At 42.2% G+C, this 16894-nt stretch overlaps 1 long non-coding RNA gene across 9 annotated transcripts; it reads left to right on the top strand.

The window, feature by feature from the left end:
• The first annotated feature begins 14 nt into the window (after positions 1-14).
• Positions 15-16480, top strand: LOC106026111 (uncharacterized). 9 transcript variants are annotated; one of them, XR_010041333.1, is made up of 6 exons: positions 22-3515; positions 4099-4182; positions 6898-7062; positions 10247-11581; positions 11711-11782; positions 16327-16480. It is a non-coding gene; the product is annotated as an uncharacterized LOC106026111 (long non-coding RNA). The 9 variants fall into 9 exon arrangements; XR_010041341.1 differs by having other exon boundaries at positions 15-99; positions 6925-11581; XR_010041339.1 differs by having other exon boundaries at positions 15-99; positions 6917-11581.
• Positions 16481-16894: the final 414 nt, after the last annotated feature.

Genomic DNA, 16894 nt, shown 5'->3' with positions numbered 1-16894 from the left:
AGGGAGACGGCACGCGCGCAGTGCGCATGCGTGCGCGCTGACGTTTCGGTGCGCGGCTGCCCCTGGTGTTCTCCGGTGTCCCGCGGCTTCCGCTTTCACGTGAGGGTTTATGGTTCTTCACCCTTCTGTGTGTTCTCCCCGTGCTTGCCGGTGTGCTACTGCTCGATGCTGCGTGCTGAGACGCAGCGGCCCCAGCGGGTTTCCCCACCGCACCCCTGGAGGTCGTGTGGCCAGAGCGGCGCGCGGCATCCGGGGCACAGAGCAGGCCACGCGCCCGGGCCGAACCGACAGGATCCCGCGTATCCCGCGCGGTCGGGTTTCAGACAACAGGCTCGGCAGCTCTCAGCAAGCACGCTCCGCGAACCTGACAGCCCCCGCATAATGTACCCCTGCTAGTTTTAAGTTTTTATTTTTATTTACATTTTTACTGTGGTAAAATCAGTGAAAAAGAACCTTTGCTTGGCCTCACTTGACTCCTGGCCCGTGCGATCTTGCGCGCCTGCGGATTAAAAAAGTTCGGTACTTAAACACATTAGCTGTGTTACATGTCCTGTGCCTGGCCCCTACTACAAGGCCAAGTTGTAGTGGACCGATGGCCATGGTCCTGCATTGTCTTTACTGTGCTTTAACAAATACAAGTATTTTTTTCTTTAACATGTATTTGTAGATACACGTACATATTATATATGTATATGTATACATATATATATATATAAAACATAGATGCTATCACTAACGATTTTGAATGTGTTAAATTTGGTGGCACTGAATACATTCATTTGTGTAACCATAACCAGTGTCCATCTCCAGATACATCTTTAAAAAAAAAAAAAAAGCTTTGTTGAGATATCTAGTAGTTCTGTTAGTTTCCTGTCACTAAGACACTATACCTAATATCCACGGCTTAGAGGACAGGTTTGTTTTAGCTCAGTTGTTTTGTTTTGTTTTTCTTTAGATCAGGAAGGGTGAAAAGATCTGAGGGTCTGACAGAGAAAAGCTGTGCTCCTCTTGAGGGTCTGTGAGCTGAGAGAGGGGAGGAACCAGGGAAGGAGGTACATCCCTCTAGACTAAGCTCACAGTGGCGTGCCACTGGCCACCAGATAGATCTCCACCTCCTAACTGCATTTTCAGTTCTGAGCTTTTCAGTTGATTAATCCACTCAGGAGTTATGTACCTCCCTTGATCCAATTACCTTCCAAAAGTGAGTCCTAAGAACACGTGTGTCTTTTGGGGGATATTCTGTATGTAAACCATAAGAAGATATAGTCCACATACTATAAAATACACTCACTCAATATGAAGTGGTTTTTCAGAGAGCTATGGAAACAATACCACAAATTAATTTTAGAAAAATTTTCATCACTCCATAAGAAAGCTTGAACTCAGCAGTAATCATTTCCCTCCCAACCTCACAGCCTATAGCAATCAATTATATTCTATCTCTATAAATTGGTTTATTTTTGACACTTCATATAATTAGAATATTTTGTAACAATTTTGGAATTTTGCCGGGCGGTAGCTCACAGCACTCCTGAGGCTGAGTCAGGAGAATCATTTCGAGTTTGAGACCAGCTTAGGCTGCAAAGCGAGCTCAAGGCCAGCCTGAACTGCACAGAGAGACCTTGTCTCAAAATGACAAAAAATTTTTTTTCTTGGAACTTAGTGATAGAGTTATTTCCAAAAGATGAAAAATATTAACAAAGGATGAGAAATATAAAATAAAAAGCGGCCTTTATTCTGAGAACACGGAGAGAGATGACCGGCACCCCACCGCTGGCGTCCAGCGATCTCTCCTGCGGACATGTGGCATGGGGGCCTGTAAATAGCCTCGGTTTGGGGTGGAACCTAAGGCGGGCATTAGGGATAAACAGGTAGGCCATTGGTCCTAGGTTTGGCGCCATATGTAAATTCCCAGGGGCGGGAAGATGGCGTCACAGGTAACTTCCTAGGGGCCGGGCAAGATGGGGCTTCCTGCTTCCGGTTGTGGCTTTCCTGGCTACAGTGTCCTGTCTGGGCCAAACCTTTTACTTAGTTTTTTTACAGTTTCTCCCCTTTCACTCCCACAGGGTGCACTGCACATTTTGGGTCCCACCAACTCCCTTAGTTTTTAGATTAGGGGGCAACTTGTTATTTACTTAAGTGGTTCTGAACCTTCTCACTCCTAGACTTGATCTCAAGTTTTATTCCTTTACATACAAAAGTCTCAAGGTTTTCCTTCGTTATAGCTGAGCAGTTCTCTACTGCACAAAAGTATCTTATCTTTCCAACCTATCTGCAGATGCTGGTCGAGTTGCCCCTATTTGTTAATCAATAGTTTCTGTCAGGAAACTTTTCCAGCTTTTGGTGGAGTTTTTAATTTCCTGGTAATCTCTTTGAATGTTTCATGTATTCTAGGTTTTCTTTATATTCTTCATCAAACATTTCTCTCCTTTTTTTGTGTGTTCTTCCATTCTTCCATCTGTGTGTTCTTCAGATGTGCTTAGCATTTCTTTTGTTAATCTTCTCATATCTTGCTTTACTTGAATTAATATTTCAGTTTTGAGCTTGTCTATGATGTCATGAAGATATCTCTTTATGTCAGCTGATGCAATGTCTGATATTGCATGTTTATTGCCCTCAGTCTCTTCTGTATTTACCTCTCCTGGATCAGTATTTGCTGGGTTGGGAGCTGAGGGCTTTTTCTTATTTCTTTCTCTTGTCATGTTTTTGGTTTCTTCTATATAGGTATATAGTGGAGGTCTCAGCCCCTTTCCTTGTTGGTTATGGTTCTTCTGAAGCATGCTGGGTAGAGATTTCTGCCCTCTCCAGTTTGCTGTTGGTCATTGAGGTCTAAGCCAGAATGGTGTATGCTGGCCCCTCCCCTCCGAGTCAGTCAACCAGCAGGGTCTTCACCATGCTAGTGTGTGCTGTGTCCAGAACCAATTGGGGACAACTTTGGGGACAGTTTCATCCCTTGCTGTTGAGTCCTGGCCAGGGACGTGACCCAGCCCAAAAAGATCCCACTAATCTGCTCTGGGCAGGGAGCAACCAACTGAAGTCACTGCTGTTCCTTGTTCATGCCCATCCTGTCCAATTCCAATATATTGGCCAGTGGTCACCCTTTTCCCATGGGAGGGTCTTAGTCCAAGCACTCACCATGGGATAGTGCAGGTCTCCATGCTGGCTCTGTTCTCCATTGGGCTCACCAACCCCCAACTTCAGCACGACTGCGGCTCCAGTGGTGAGTGTGCCACACCACAAGTCTGGGCAGCTCCTGCAAGAGCGCCTGTAGCTATGAATCTGAAGTGATTCCAATTGTAGCATGCCACGACTGTGAGTTTAACTAGCTCCTTTCCCTTTAGTTCCTTCCTGGGTCGAGAGGATCCATCTCCTTCTTTCTGGTCTTTTCTAGGATGTTTTATTCCTGCATCTGAGCTGTTTCTCTCAGGAAGGCTCTGGATTTTGCTGCTTACTGATGCGCCATCTTTAGCTGTGCCCCTATGAATAGCTATTTTCAAGGATGAAGCATGCAAAAAGTAGGTTAGAAATTTCTGATGAGCACTTAAGAATTGCAAACACTTGTATAGATCCAGTCATTGCATTACTTTCTCCGAAACAAGGTCAGATATCCCACTAGTTTATGTTGTCCTCATTGGTTTTAGTGTTACAGTAAAGTATATGTGTATGCATTATCTAGGAAAAGAAGGATTTAGTGCCTGTGTACATCAATGATATTATGTATTTTATATGTGTCCCAAGACAATTCCTTTTTTATTTTGTGCAGTCTAGGCAAAACAAGAAGTTGGATACCTATATAGTAGTCTGTAAAGATATATTTACTACTGACTTTTTTTTTGGAAGAGTTTGTGAAGTACTAATTTATTTTTAAATGTTTAATAGATGGGCTATAGAGTGCTAGATTTTATTGCTAGCACCCTTAAAATTTTGTTTAATAGAATTCATTTTTATTGCTATCATCCTTAAAATTTTAATAGAAGTCATCAGGGCTGGATTTTTTGTAAAATAAAATTATTAATAGACTATCCTAAAAATCATTTATAATAAACGTTGTAGGGCTGGGTACAGTTGTGCATACCTGTAATCCTAGCTGCTTTGCAGGCTTAGACAGGAGGATCTTGACTTCAAGACCAGCCTGGGCAATATAGTGATGTCTCAAAAAAGGAAAAGTTGCAGCTTTGGCAGGTAAGTGCTCACTTGTTGAGATGCTTAAAGCATATGGAAGACACCATTCTCTAATTACAGCTTAAAATTAGAAATTATTGTTTTTTATGTAGAAACTGATAAACATCTCTGCCATATCGATAGATGCCATCAATAAAGCTAATTAGATTTATTTGTCCAAAACCAAATTTTTCCCCCTTAGAAAAGCATCTGATCTTTCAAAAAATGTTAAATGGGCTAAATCATCCCTAAACGAGTCCAACTGTTGAGTTGCATTTTATTTTTAGATATAGAATTCATTTAAAAATGAATATAAAGGGGATGCTTCTCTGCTACCCCAACTCAAGCAAGAGGACTTTAGAAGAACTCTCACTTTGGGAGGGCCCAGTAAGGGTTAGCCCTGTCACCTATGAGCACGTTGGCTAACTGCAGAAACTTATGAGGCCAACCTTTTTAAAAGGATTTGAGTTGAGCTCTTGGGAAAACTTCAGAATCATGCAGGCATGTCCAACCTGCGGTCTGCAAGTTGGACATTCCTTGGGTTGTCTAGAGCACAAGGAGTGAAGAGAAATTGTGTTGAACCACATATAAAATATATACTACAGTTAATGTACAGTTAAAATATATACTACAGTTAATGTAAAAATGTATAATGTATGGTTCATTTTTTAACATTTTTATTATAAACATGTCAAGTCTCTGGGCCATAGGGTGGGCACATCTGTCTCTGAAAGGAGATAATGCTCACCATTACCTTACAATAAGAGAAATGCAAATCTCCAACAACAGGAAAAACAGAAACAGATGTACTTATTGATTCTATACAATGGTAAAGGTGGGTGAGTACCTTTCTATAAACAGAGAGGAGAGATGGGGAAATAATCCAGTTAAGTACTGTAGCATGTGCAAGATGCTGGGTTTGTCCCTTCTAAAAAAAAAGAATCTCACTGATAAGTTCAGAAGAAAGGTCACATAAGACTACATAAGGGATAATTCCATTATCATAAAATGCAAAAGCAAGCCAAACTACATCTCATTAGGCAAATGTGTGTGTTGGTGTGTGTGTGTGGTGTGTAGGGAAAGGAAACCCTAAATTTAAGATGGTTGCATCTGGGATAGAGAGTAACTCAGCCTCAAAGTGAAGGTCATAATGTATTTCATCTTGATACAAAACTAGGCGCTCGTTTTGTTGCTATTCTTTTAGTCTTACATATGTTATATTCTTTCATGTATATGTAATAAAGTTAAGCCAGTTTTATCAAATTCTTATTTCCTCAATACAGTACGTTAAAACAGAGCATGGGAGACTCTTGGAATTTGTGGATTCTTTGCCGGCCTGAGTTCAGTAGAGGCCTAGTAGACAGTTGGGCAAGAATAAAACTTCATATAATATTCTGGGACAGCTGGTGATAGTCATTTTTCACAATACTTGCTCAAGGATTTTTGTGTGTGTATGACTTTAAAATGGAAATAGCAACAACTATGACTTCTTCCAGTAGATTTTCCAGGCTATGCTGTTTTGAGAAAACCTATCTCCATTTATTTGTTCTTTCATTCTTTCTTTAGTTACTTAACAAACATTAGCATACATATATGTACCAGTCACCATGTCAAATGCTGAGAGCAGAGCATTAATACTAAGTTCCTTTTCTTATCATTACTGGCCACTTAGGATCATAGGCTTAGGTTCATTTGCTGCTTAGGTTCATTTGCCAGTTAACACTGACCAAATCAAAGGAGGCTGTATTTTTGGTAAAAAGAAAAATCCATTCAAAGGTAGCTCCAAAGAGAGGGACCTATTTGCCTCAAATCATCTGACTGGTTTATAGGTGGGCAGGGGTCTTTTGAGGGGAAGGGGAAAACTCTTTTGGACAGAAAACCAGGCTTCTGGCTCTTGGGGCTGACATCTGCATATCCTGTCACTTCTTTTGAGCTATAGAGAGAAGGAGATGTTGGTTATGTGCTCAGCAGAAGGAAATTTGGGAAATTGCTTACTCCTAAAAAAAAAAAAATCTAACCATTAAAGTTCCATTTTGCAATGCTGACTGCACTCTTGAAGTCTATTGTAGCCCTTGCATACCTAGTTTGGGTTTTTTTTTTTTTTTTGAGACAGCATCTTGCTATGCATTTCACCTTGTGTTTGAACTCACTATGTGGTCTAGGCTGGCCTCATACTCATGATGATCCTCTTACTTCAGCCTCTTGAATGCTAGGATTACAGGCATGTGCCCTAGTTTGGATTATTGACACAATCCTATGGGGGTAAGGGACACCATGAACATGTTTATCTGGAGGAATATACAGTACCTAGTTCAAGGAGTTCAGAAATGGCTTTGTTACAGTTGAACGGGACAGAAAATAGGCCAGGTTCTTGTGTACAAGGGAAGAATTGCTAAGTGTTCATTCACCTGGAAGTTGGTAGTAAGTAGCTGTGTTTATTGATGATTACAGGACAGTAGCAGCAGGAACAGGCAGAAAAAAAAAATGGGAAAAGGGGCGGGGGGGGGGGGAGGGACCTTGCTAACTCAGGCTTCTGGTATTTAAGGGGCCAGACACCTCCAACTCCAGGTACCTCCCATTCTCTCTCTCTCTCTAGTGTCGATTTGCTGACTTGGGTGGCCTCCCAAGCCTTAATCATGGATAATCATTAGGGTGGTATTGGGTTTATAGTTGAATAAAGGGAAGGGTGAGGCTTCCTCAACTTCCTTGTTTCTAACTGTACCAGCTTCCCCAAAGATGTGATATTTAAATTGAGACCTGCAGGATGAGACTCATCCAGAAACATCGGAGGAAAAAGCTCCAGGCAACCTGGGGACAAGACCAGGAAAAAGCACCTGGCAGCTTCAAACAACCGAAATTGTGCAAGCTGGAATGATGGGGACATTAAAGGATTTGTAACAGGTATGTAGATCAGTCAGCAGGGCCTGAGATTGTGCTCAGGCCTTGGAATTTCGTAAAAGCAGAGTGGAGCCGCTGAGTGCCGTTAAGCACAGGACTGTCATATCTGGTTTATGTATTTTTCACAATCACGGGGGGCAGAAGAGACAAAGGACTGCAGAAGAGAGTGTAAGAAGGAAGCTGAGTTTAAGGAGACTCCTGCAGCAGCACAGTGAAAAGCTCATCTTGGCTTTTGGAAATCTGTGGAAGTCTGGCCCGGAGGAAACAATTTTGAAACCATCAGAGTAGAGTGGTAACTGAAGCAGATACCTGGATGAGGCCGTTTCCTAAAGAACTTTTCTCATAGTTTTACCTTTGCCTTGTTAGTAGCTGCGAGGGGTACTGTGATAAGTCATTTTCAGGAGAAAAGCTGTTTTAAAATAGTCTGGCAAAAACCACATCTGCGGCTTAATCGGAATCCCAAGCAGAAATGTGGCCACCCCGTGTCTGCAGGCTGACCCAGGCTCGCCGCCGAGGTGGGTGCAGTGCACGACAGGAGCGTCGCCCCTTTGCCCGCTCTTTTCCCTGGGCCTCTCCGCGGCCCCATTGCTGTGCAGAGCAGAGGCCGGGCGGGCACTGTCCGCATTCCACCCGGGCCCCACGCCGTCCATAGGACCCTTACGCAGGTCCCGGGAACTCTCCGCCCGGGAGGATCTGCTCTTCCAGGCCCTGCTCCGCCAGCAGGCCTCACCTGCTACCCTGCAGGCCCAGCCTCCTGGGCGGCCAGGAGGCTGGGCAAGGCCCGTGGGTGGGGGCACCATGGGCGGGGCCAGCCTGAGAACCTGGGAACCCAGCTTCTCGGTTGGGTTTTGTTTTGTTGACCGCGGTTGCTACAAGTTTGTAGCTTGGTCTCGAACTCGCAGTACATCTGCCTTAGACCTGAAAGCAGCTGTATTGTGGACGTGAGACCGCGTTCCTGTGAGCTGAGCTTCTGAAGGTCAGCGGGCCCTGTGACTTCGTGGGTGGCAGCAGCGTGGGATGTCGCCTGGCCTGGGTGGACTGGGGTGGGACTCCCACGTGAAGTCGAAGGTATCTTCAAGAAGTGAGCCGTTGCAGAGCACCAGGGCGCACGCCTGTGGTCCCCACTATTTGGAAGACTTAACTAAACAGTTTTTAGAACTAACAACAGCTACAGTTCTTGAAATCCTCAAGCCAGGGAAGAAGCAGGGCAGAACAATCTGCAAGTACAACCCCAAGTTACTTAAGTGTGCCATTATTGGTTACAGCAATCACAGAACACAAATACACCTGATGTTACAGGGCTTGAGGGGAAAGCACAAGAGGATGTGGGCTTCAGTTCAGTGGTATAGTGTTTGTTGAGCGCATTCAAGGTCCTGAATTCAACGTTCGGTGCCAGAAGGAATAAAAAGCTTCTATCGGTACAGTCGTTTTTACTAAGAGAGTCTTGGAGCTATCACAGGCTGAGCTTTAGACCTTTTTAGTCCTCTACATGAATCCCATTGTTATTTTGTTAGTTCCTTTTCTTTTTTAAGCACTTTTTTCATTAGTCATCCTGGCACTAGTTTTTAGGAAGGTAATGTTTGTTTTTGTGACACATGCAGTGATTATACGGACATAAAATTATGCTGAATTTGTTGACACCTGTGGTTTGAGATACCTCATGCCCCAGAGTGTGCTCCTCAGTAACCCTGAGCCAGAGCACAAAACAGAACGATCCTCGAGCCCTGCAAGTTCCCACATCAGGGCACATGATGATTAGAGCGCTTGCATCAAATGCAGGTTTATCCTCAGAGATACAAGCAAAGTGGAAGGGACCAACCATGGTATAATCCATAGTGTAGTTCACCTAGGTAAAAAAGTGAGTAAAATATTTTTTAAAAATTAAAGAATTGCCCCTAAAGAGTTCCTCTAAAGTTCTGTAGGAAATCTGTCTTTCAAGGTGCCCACTACCAATAAGAAATCTGACTTTCCATCCCAGGAATTGTTCTGTCCTTAATATCATCAAACCTGCTCTGTTGAGACCATACTTGTTCCTAAAATATACAGTTATTTCCTACCATGTGTTATTCCTACAAGGTCCTAAATAATTAATGTCATTTAGAAAAAAAATGCCTAGAAAAAACTAAATGATTTTCAGAAAGCTACTTTAGCTGGACCTATAGAAAGCATGACAGAGGGGCCAGGGGTTTAACTCAGTGGCATAAGCACCTGCCTGGCAAGTGCGAGGTCCTTAGTTCAATCCCCAGTAGCCTGAGACAAGGTTAAGTGATGCCTTTACAGTCCCTGAGGAAAGGCAAGGAGGACAGCTACATCTTCAGGTGGGTGCAGGAAGGCTTCCACACCTGGAAGACAGATAGGTAAATGTTACTTGTTGGCTGGATATAATGCCTCCTCCACCCTCCAAATCCTGTAGCTGAGGCAGACCTCTGAAACAAAATGCAGATCAACAAGATAAAAAAAATTATTAACACATGCAATCATGCAGAAGATGGAAAGTAAGACAAAGAGAGCACTGACTTAGACCCTAGTTTGTGTATCATTTTTAATCACCTTTTTTTTTTTTTTTTTTTTTGGTGGTGGTGGTATTGGGATTGAACTCAGAGCTAGGTTTGAACTTGTAATCTTCCTCCTTCAGCCTCCCAGAGTGCTGGGATTACAGGTGTGTTCTAGTACCCCTGGCTTCATTGTGGTTTTTATGGCAATCCTCAATAGTTAATGCTATTATACATCTTTTCATGTGATTATGGCCATTAGTGTCTCTTCTTTGGAGAAATGTCTGTTCAGTTTTCTTGTCCACATTTAAATTGGGTTAATTATTTGTTACTCAGTGGTAAGGTCCTTTGTATATTGGAATAGGCACTTTAGGCATATACCCATTGAACCTTTTTGTGAATGTCATGGGTGGTTGAGTGTGGAATGGCAGTGGAGACTTGAACAGCTGTATATTTGCATTAAAACAGGCTTCTTTAAAAAAAAAAAAACAGGCTTCTTCCATGTGACCCTCCACTTACCTTTAAAAGATGATGCACATGTGACTTGTTAACTCATATTACAACTCTGAATACTGCTTTAAATATTCCTAGGGCAGGGATGTGTTGTGCACTAGCTAAAAGAGCATCGTCATCCTGTTCTGTGCTTGCAATTACCCTAGTTATTTACCCTAATTACCCTGTAACTCCCTTTGCAGACAAAGCTGTTTTCCGAGGCTGACCACCCTGGAGCACTGACCACACTGTTGTAAATTAACCACTATACTGTTCTGTATGCATCGTCACCCCGGGTAACCTGTTCCCCCTTTGTAAAGTGTTGGGCGCAGGCGCTCAACATACCATACCCCACCCGGGACTAAGGACCACGCCAGCTTCCGCAATGCGCTATGTCCCTCTTTAAATTAGCCAACCCGTGCGCACCCCGCGCTCCACTCCGTACTCTGTGGCAACTCCTGATTGGCCACAGCTGGATATGGTAGCCCGAGCCTGCATCCCATTCCCACCCTGCTTCCTTGTGGCAGCCTGTGATTGGTCATGGCCAAATATATAAACCAGAGCCCGCGTAAATAAACTAGCAGTTAACTGTCGTCCACAAAAGCGTCTCCTGTCTCCTGTTTCATTGGAGCTGCGCCGGTCAGTAAGGGACAGATGTTGTCTGAAATTAGATGGCCACAAGCTGCCCACACCCTGTCTTAACCCTTGTTCCCATAACAAAAAGCAAATATTCCTGAAATTAGTTGACCAAGAGCTGTAAATTCCTGTAAAGAAGGAACCAGCTGACTACCTACTGTGAAATTTACCGTAAAAACCCTGTCCTCAAGCAAAGGGGAACAAAGGTCTTTCTCATTTTATCCCCCCTCCCATCTTTTGCAGTTTTCTCCTATAGCCTGACAAAATTTTAACCTGGTTACACAACTTTGCAAACTCCAACAGCACTGTGTTGGTGGTACCAGCTTAAATAAAGTGCTCCTTTTTCTTTTATAAGAGGTCTCACCCTGTTTTTTGGACAACATGTTTGGGTCTCATTTTTGGGGTACAGCAGGATGAAGTATGCTTTGTCTTCTAGTTGAATGTGTGTTAAAGGCTGAAGAGACCAACTTGGGAGGTTTATGCTCTGTGGGAAGCCCTGTAATTGGCTGCCACCTTAACATCTTCAGGCTACACCACCTTAATGCCCTTTAGGAGTTAGGTTTGGTAATTAAGCAGCATCTTGCATAACTTGTTTAGCCTGTCCCTTTATTCAGGGACTATGCATATTGAGCCCGCTTTCGGGAGATTCAAACTGACCTATGAATCTCCGTCTTGCCACTGTTGCTAAGTTACCTGCTGATGTCTCAGCACCCAAAATCCCTCCTCCCAATATCCTATATATTTGCTACTCCTTCCATGAATAAATGAGACTTGATTGGAATCCTTCATCTTGTCTCCCCTCTTTGTATCTCTTGTTCCCTTTTTCATCCCCACTCCCCCTCTAGGGTCTCCGTGGATTTACCCATGGGCTGGGTCAATGTTCTGCCTCCTGAATGTGGCTGGTAAGTGTGGTCTTGGTGACAAAAAAGGCACTTTAAAGTCTTTTAAAGAGAATGTTAGGAAACAGTATTACCATATGACCAGCCACCTTACCTTTACTAATGGGAATTCTCCTCACTCTGTTTCTGCAGAATCTGGGCCTTTGATTGTGGGAGCAGAGAACAAATGTGTTTGATCTTGGGAGAACAGAGGGTTACTGGAAGGTGAGAAAAGAAAAGAATTTGAAAGGTGTTGTATAAGAAAAGACAAGAGGGCATGGACAGAAGAGAGCACAGCTAGTTGGTGCTGATTTGAAGCAAGTTTTGGGAAAGTGAGGTGAGGTACCCTTCTGTCAAATACTAAGAGAAAAAAAGACATAGGGAAATAGGCTTTTAAATGTTGCTTCATGGATGGATTCGTCATGTTACGTCTCTGTGATTTTCTTAAGAGACTTGGGAAAATATCTCAATTGTGTTCACATTTAAGCATTAGTAGCTGTCACTGTTTGAAAGCATAGGGCTCTGTACTAACAAACAGCATAACCACAGTGCAAGGCAGCTTTGTTCTCTGCTTCTCAAGTATAAGAAAAGTGAGTCTTTGGGAGAAGCAGTTGGTTTAACCTGGATCCATGTCTGATTCTTCTCTTCTCCTCAGGCTCAGTCCTTCTATCATTCTCCCCCCTCAACCTGTCTTCAGTATTTCTGACTCCAAAACTAAGTAGTGTTTTCATTGACTTCACTTAGTTTTTATGTTTCTTGCTTTTTAGTTGATAAAACTATATTCCTTACTTCCCCCCTCCCTTCTAGTGTTCACTCAGTTCTTTGTACTTTCCCAGGTGCTCCCTTGCCTTGAATTAGATGCCCCTGTCTCAGTTACTTTCTTGTTGCTGGGACAAAATACCCAACACTGAAAAACTGAAGAATGAGAGGTTTATTTTGGTTTTCAGTTTGTAGAGGTGTTGACTGGTTCCAAGGCAGGGTGGCATGGCAGATGGGCATGGCAGAAAAGAAACAGATCAAGGTCTGATGGCAAGGAAGCAAAAAACAATTAAGGGAGGAGGGAAAAAGATGACTCTTCAAGGCCATGTACTAGTGACCCATTTTCTCTAAGCATCACTTCCCAAATCACATTTAATTATAAGCTCATCAGTGAACTAATCCATTGATGAAGTATCAGATATCCATGATCCAGTCATTTACCAAAAGTTCTACCTATGACCTGTGAACACATGAAGTGTTGGGGGGATATATATATATATATATATATATACCATAACATTCCCTCCTAAAAGATGATGATGCCTAATAGTGCTGAAGTTGGGGTACTTGGATGTGCAGATCCGTGAATGGTCCATACCTTCTCTTGTTTGGTTGAGAATCCCTCCAAGAATACTACTATGTTTGACTTTTCTTTGAAAGAAGCTATTGGAAGTTCTTTCTGTTTTGGTTTTCTCTCTGAGTTCAATTTTACCCAGGTTTTAAATGAAGAAACTTCCCAGTCTAGAGCTATTCATTTGTTGAAGGCAATGTCAACAAGGGTAATTTTCTTAAAAGTTAAACAATTGTCTTACAAAAAAAAGCTAATTTTTATTTTGTTTTAACAATTTATATTGATCAGCCTGAGGAAAGGAACATGGGAGTCATAAAATGTAAATATCGGAATTGTTACTCTGTTGGGCAGAAGCAAAGCTTTAAAAATTCTGATTTCTTCAAATTTTGATTTTTTTAAAATGTATGTTTATCCTCTGACCTTAGAAAAATCAGAAGCTCAATTGAGTGTTTCTTTGGTGTCAGGGCACATGAATTGGCAGTGGCCTATTGTCCAGTGCTGGACACCTGGTAGGGGCATGATGCAGACGTTGGAGAAGGGAAGGAAATACATTGCACGGTCCCTGGCACTGTGAAGGGAGAGAATTCGGAAGGCTGACTATACCTAGATGACCCATGAGCTCTTCACAAATAGACCTCACGGGTCTGATCCTATCCCAGGTTCCTTTGCTGGACTGTTGCCTGTGATTGAGACTTTGGTTGAGACTTTGGTCTGGTGCTTGTTCCAGGGAGCTGTGAAGCAGGAGCAGACTGAAGCAGGATGAGTACCCAGCAGCCTGTGTAGTCTCCCCCTGCTTCATATCTTCATTTCCCCTAAGGTCTAGACTCTATTTTTTCTTTCTTTTTTCCTTCTCTTTTCTTTTGTTTTCTGTCTTTCCAGGGTCTCACTAATTTTCCCATGCTATCCTCAAACTTGTGATTCTCCTGCCTCAACCTCTTGAGTAGCTGGAGTTATAGCTATGGCCCACTGTATGCAGTCTGACTCCTTTTTAACAATTGAAGAATCCCAACCTTCCCCAGTGTAGGTGCTGACAATAGCAGTATAGTGGATACATAGTAACACGGGTACTGACAATGACAATGTGGTTTATGCAGTGTCACATACAGTGACAGTATCAGTACTGGGTGCAGTAGTACCCTGTAACAAGTGTTGGTGGAAAGTCAAAGATGCAGAGGTCATGGATTAAGCTAGCTCTCTATAAAATTAACTGTTTTTATCTTGTACAAAGCTATTTTAATCTTTTACTCAAAGTTGAAAAATAAACACAAGATTGTTTATATTTTAATCAGTTATAATCTAAACTTTGAACAGATTTTGAATGTTCTTTGGCTTTATTTTTGATGCCAAGTTCCAGGGACATAAAGTAAAAACACATTTTCTAACTTGAGTACTTGTAAAGGATTAAATTTTTATTCCAAAAGAAGAGTGGAAATGTTTTTAAAATCTCTATTTTAAGTAGAAACAAAAAACATAAAACTATAATTCATGTGGTACATAATAAAAATTTTTAATTTTCACAGTAAAAAATGAACAGTTTTATTATTAATTCCTGTGAAGGAGTAAAAATGTCCTGCCCCAAAACATGCTGCTCCAGAATATTTTCCATTTTGCATTAAAGGTACTTAAAAGCATAACAGGTACAAAAAATTCTTGACCATTATTCAGTTCTTAAAAGCAGGAGATAAAATTTCTGTGTAAGAGATGACGTCCCTATAGAATAACATTCTTTATTTTTATTTTAAAGAGACAAAACAATAAAACCAAAACAAAGTAGTTTAAGAGATACAGCCCTAAAAACATTACAAAATCAACAATAGTTACCATAATGCCTTTTGATGTCTTCAAAATAGTTGCAGATAACTTTGGACATAGTAAAAGTCAAACGGAACAGAATAAAATAGAAACAACAAAAACAAGACAATGAATACAATAAAGAGCTTCAAAACAAGCCAATAGTAAATCCAAAATTGCTACCATAATATTTCTTGCTATCTTTGAAATAGCTGCTCCTGCCATCAGATTTGACATAATCAAACAAAAGAGAATAAAACGCAACCCAACGAAACAATGGAAACAATATAAGACTTCCAAAACAAGACCACAGGGAATTAGCAATGGCTGTAACCCTCAGAAGATCTCCCCTAGATGTGACATTGTATACCACTATCCTCTGAACCCATGATCAGACCACTGGCCCTAGACCTGCAATGTTAGTGAAACACCAAAGCACCATAGTTATCCAATTGCATTTCATCTTGATAGCTCTCATCACAGCCTGTGTTTCTCCAGATAAACTGGTCACTTATGGCAGGGGTGAGGTAGGGGTGGGGGTGGTGCTATTTTTTGTTTGCCAGCCTGAGTTCCAAAAGGGGTTGGGTCTGGCTGTTCCAGTCTGGCGGGGGTCTGCTCAGGGTGCTGATTTCCAGACTGGGTTTGCTCACTGATATATCCTTTGTTCTCCCTACCTCTGGTCTTCAAATGGCCTAGAATAACATTCTTATCACCAAGGAAAGAAATCTGTACAGACAATCCTTGTTAAATTCACCTTTCTCTTCCCAGCTACTACTCTGCCAATAAACTACCTTGATCCAAGCCTTTGACCTTGTCCTATCTTGTTACTTGCCACTCTGTCCATTTCATCGTGTGTGTTGACTCTTAACTGCTTCTGTGGGACTTCATTTCCTTATGAGAGTTTCATGCTGCATGAGACTTGGAGTTAAAAGTTTGTTTTTTCCTGCTAATTTGTCTTAATTTTATTTTTGGCCCAGATGGGAGACTGAGGTAGTTTTGCCTCTCCCACATGTATAAATTATCCTAAATCTTAATGACTGAAAGCAACAAACATTTCTCTTCTGATGGTTCCTTTGTTTAAAAATCCAGGAAAGGCTAACCCAAGTGGTCCTGGTTCAGGGTCTCTCATGAGACTACAGTCAGCCAAGTCTGCCATCATCTCCAGGCTTCTCAGCTGCTGGCAGGATCTTCCCACTTGTGTGAGTTTTGCACAGAATGCCCTTGGAGCATAGTTGCAGGCTTGCCACAGGAAGAGAAATACAGAGACAGAAACAGAAAGAAAAGAAAGACAGTAAGCAAGATAACTCAAACCATCTCCTTATACTAAGGGAGTAGTAGTGAGCTGCATCGTCTCTGGGTCAGCAAGTTCATCCACACTCTGACATGGAGTGCACAGGCACGCCAGACAGAAGTTTGTCTCAGAAGCTACCTCCAAGGTCAAGTCAAATGCAGGAAAAACAACCAGACACAATAGAGTGGCAAGAGGAAGCACTGGTAGTCAGGGCTCTGGGCCTGTTGCCTTTCGGGATTCATAGGAATTTATCCAGGAAACAGATGAATTCTAATCTTGTGACTTAGGTGGTCTTTGAAGAGTATGTGTCACTGACTTGGACTCTTGCTTGACTACTGGTATCATATCCATCTGCAGGCTTCAGGAGACCCGGCACTACATTGAATTCTGATGTCAGGATTTGAAGGACCACATGGCATATATGAGGATCATGTTGGTTGCCTGCAGAAGCACTTCACTGTCATTACCATGAAAGAATTTTTGGAAAATAAAATTCAATCTAAAGATTCAAGATTATCTGTCCGTCTGTCTATCTATCTATCTATCTATCTATCTATCTATCTATCTATCTATGGGGTGGGAGAACAGTTATTAACTGGGAGCTGCTTCCCCTCCTTGAAGCTCACTGCCAGCTGAGGAGTAGACTTAGATCATCTGGACCATCTATTCATCACCAACTGTGTGTGAAAGGGACCAGCACACCATATGCAGTGTCCAGCCCATAGCCAAATTGGTATGGTCCTGCTGCTCACCTCAGCTCAAAGGGCTGTGGAAGGTAAAATGACATGGTTGGTTTTTCTGAAGACTCAAATGATAGTTAATAACATATATTCAAATAATTTCAAAATATGTAAGTGGTCTCCAACATTGTGTCTTTTTCTGGTTCTAATTTCTTCACATGGCATATAGGTGCATTTCACTGGGA

Source organism: Cavia porcellus, unplaced genomic scaffold, assembly GCF_034190915.1.
Source record: "Cavia porcellus strain 051 isolate PalLab524CR breed Dunkin Hartley unplaced genomic scaffold, mCavPor4.1 scaffold_20, whole genome shotgun sequence".
Lineage (NCBI taxonomy): Eukaryota > Metazoa > Chordata > Mammalia > Rodentia > Caviidae > Cavia > Cavia porcellus.
Note: the sequence above shows the minus strand (reverse complement) of the source record. Positions and strands in the feature narration are given on the sequence as shown.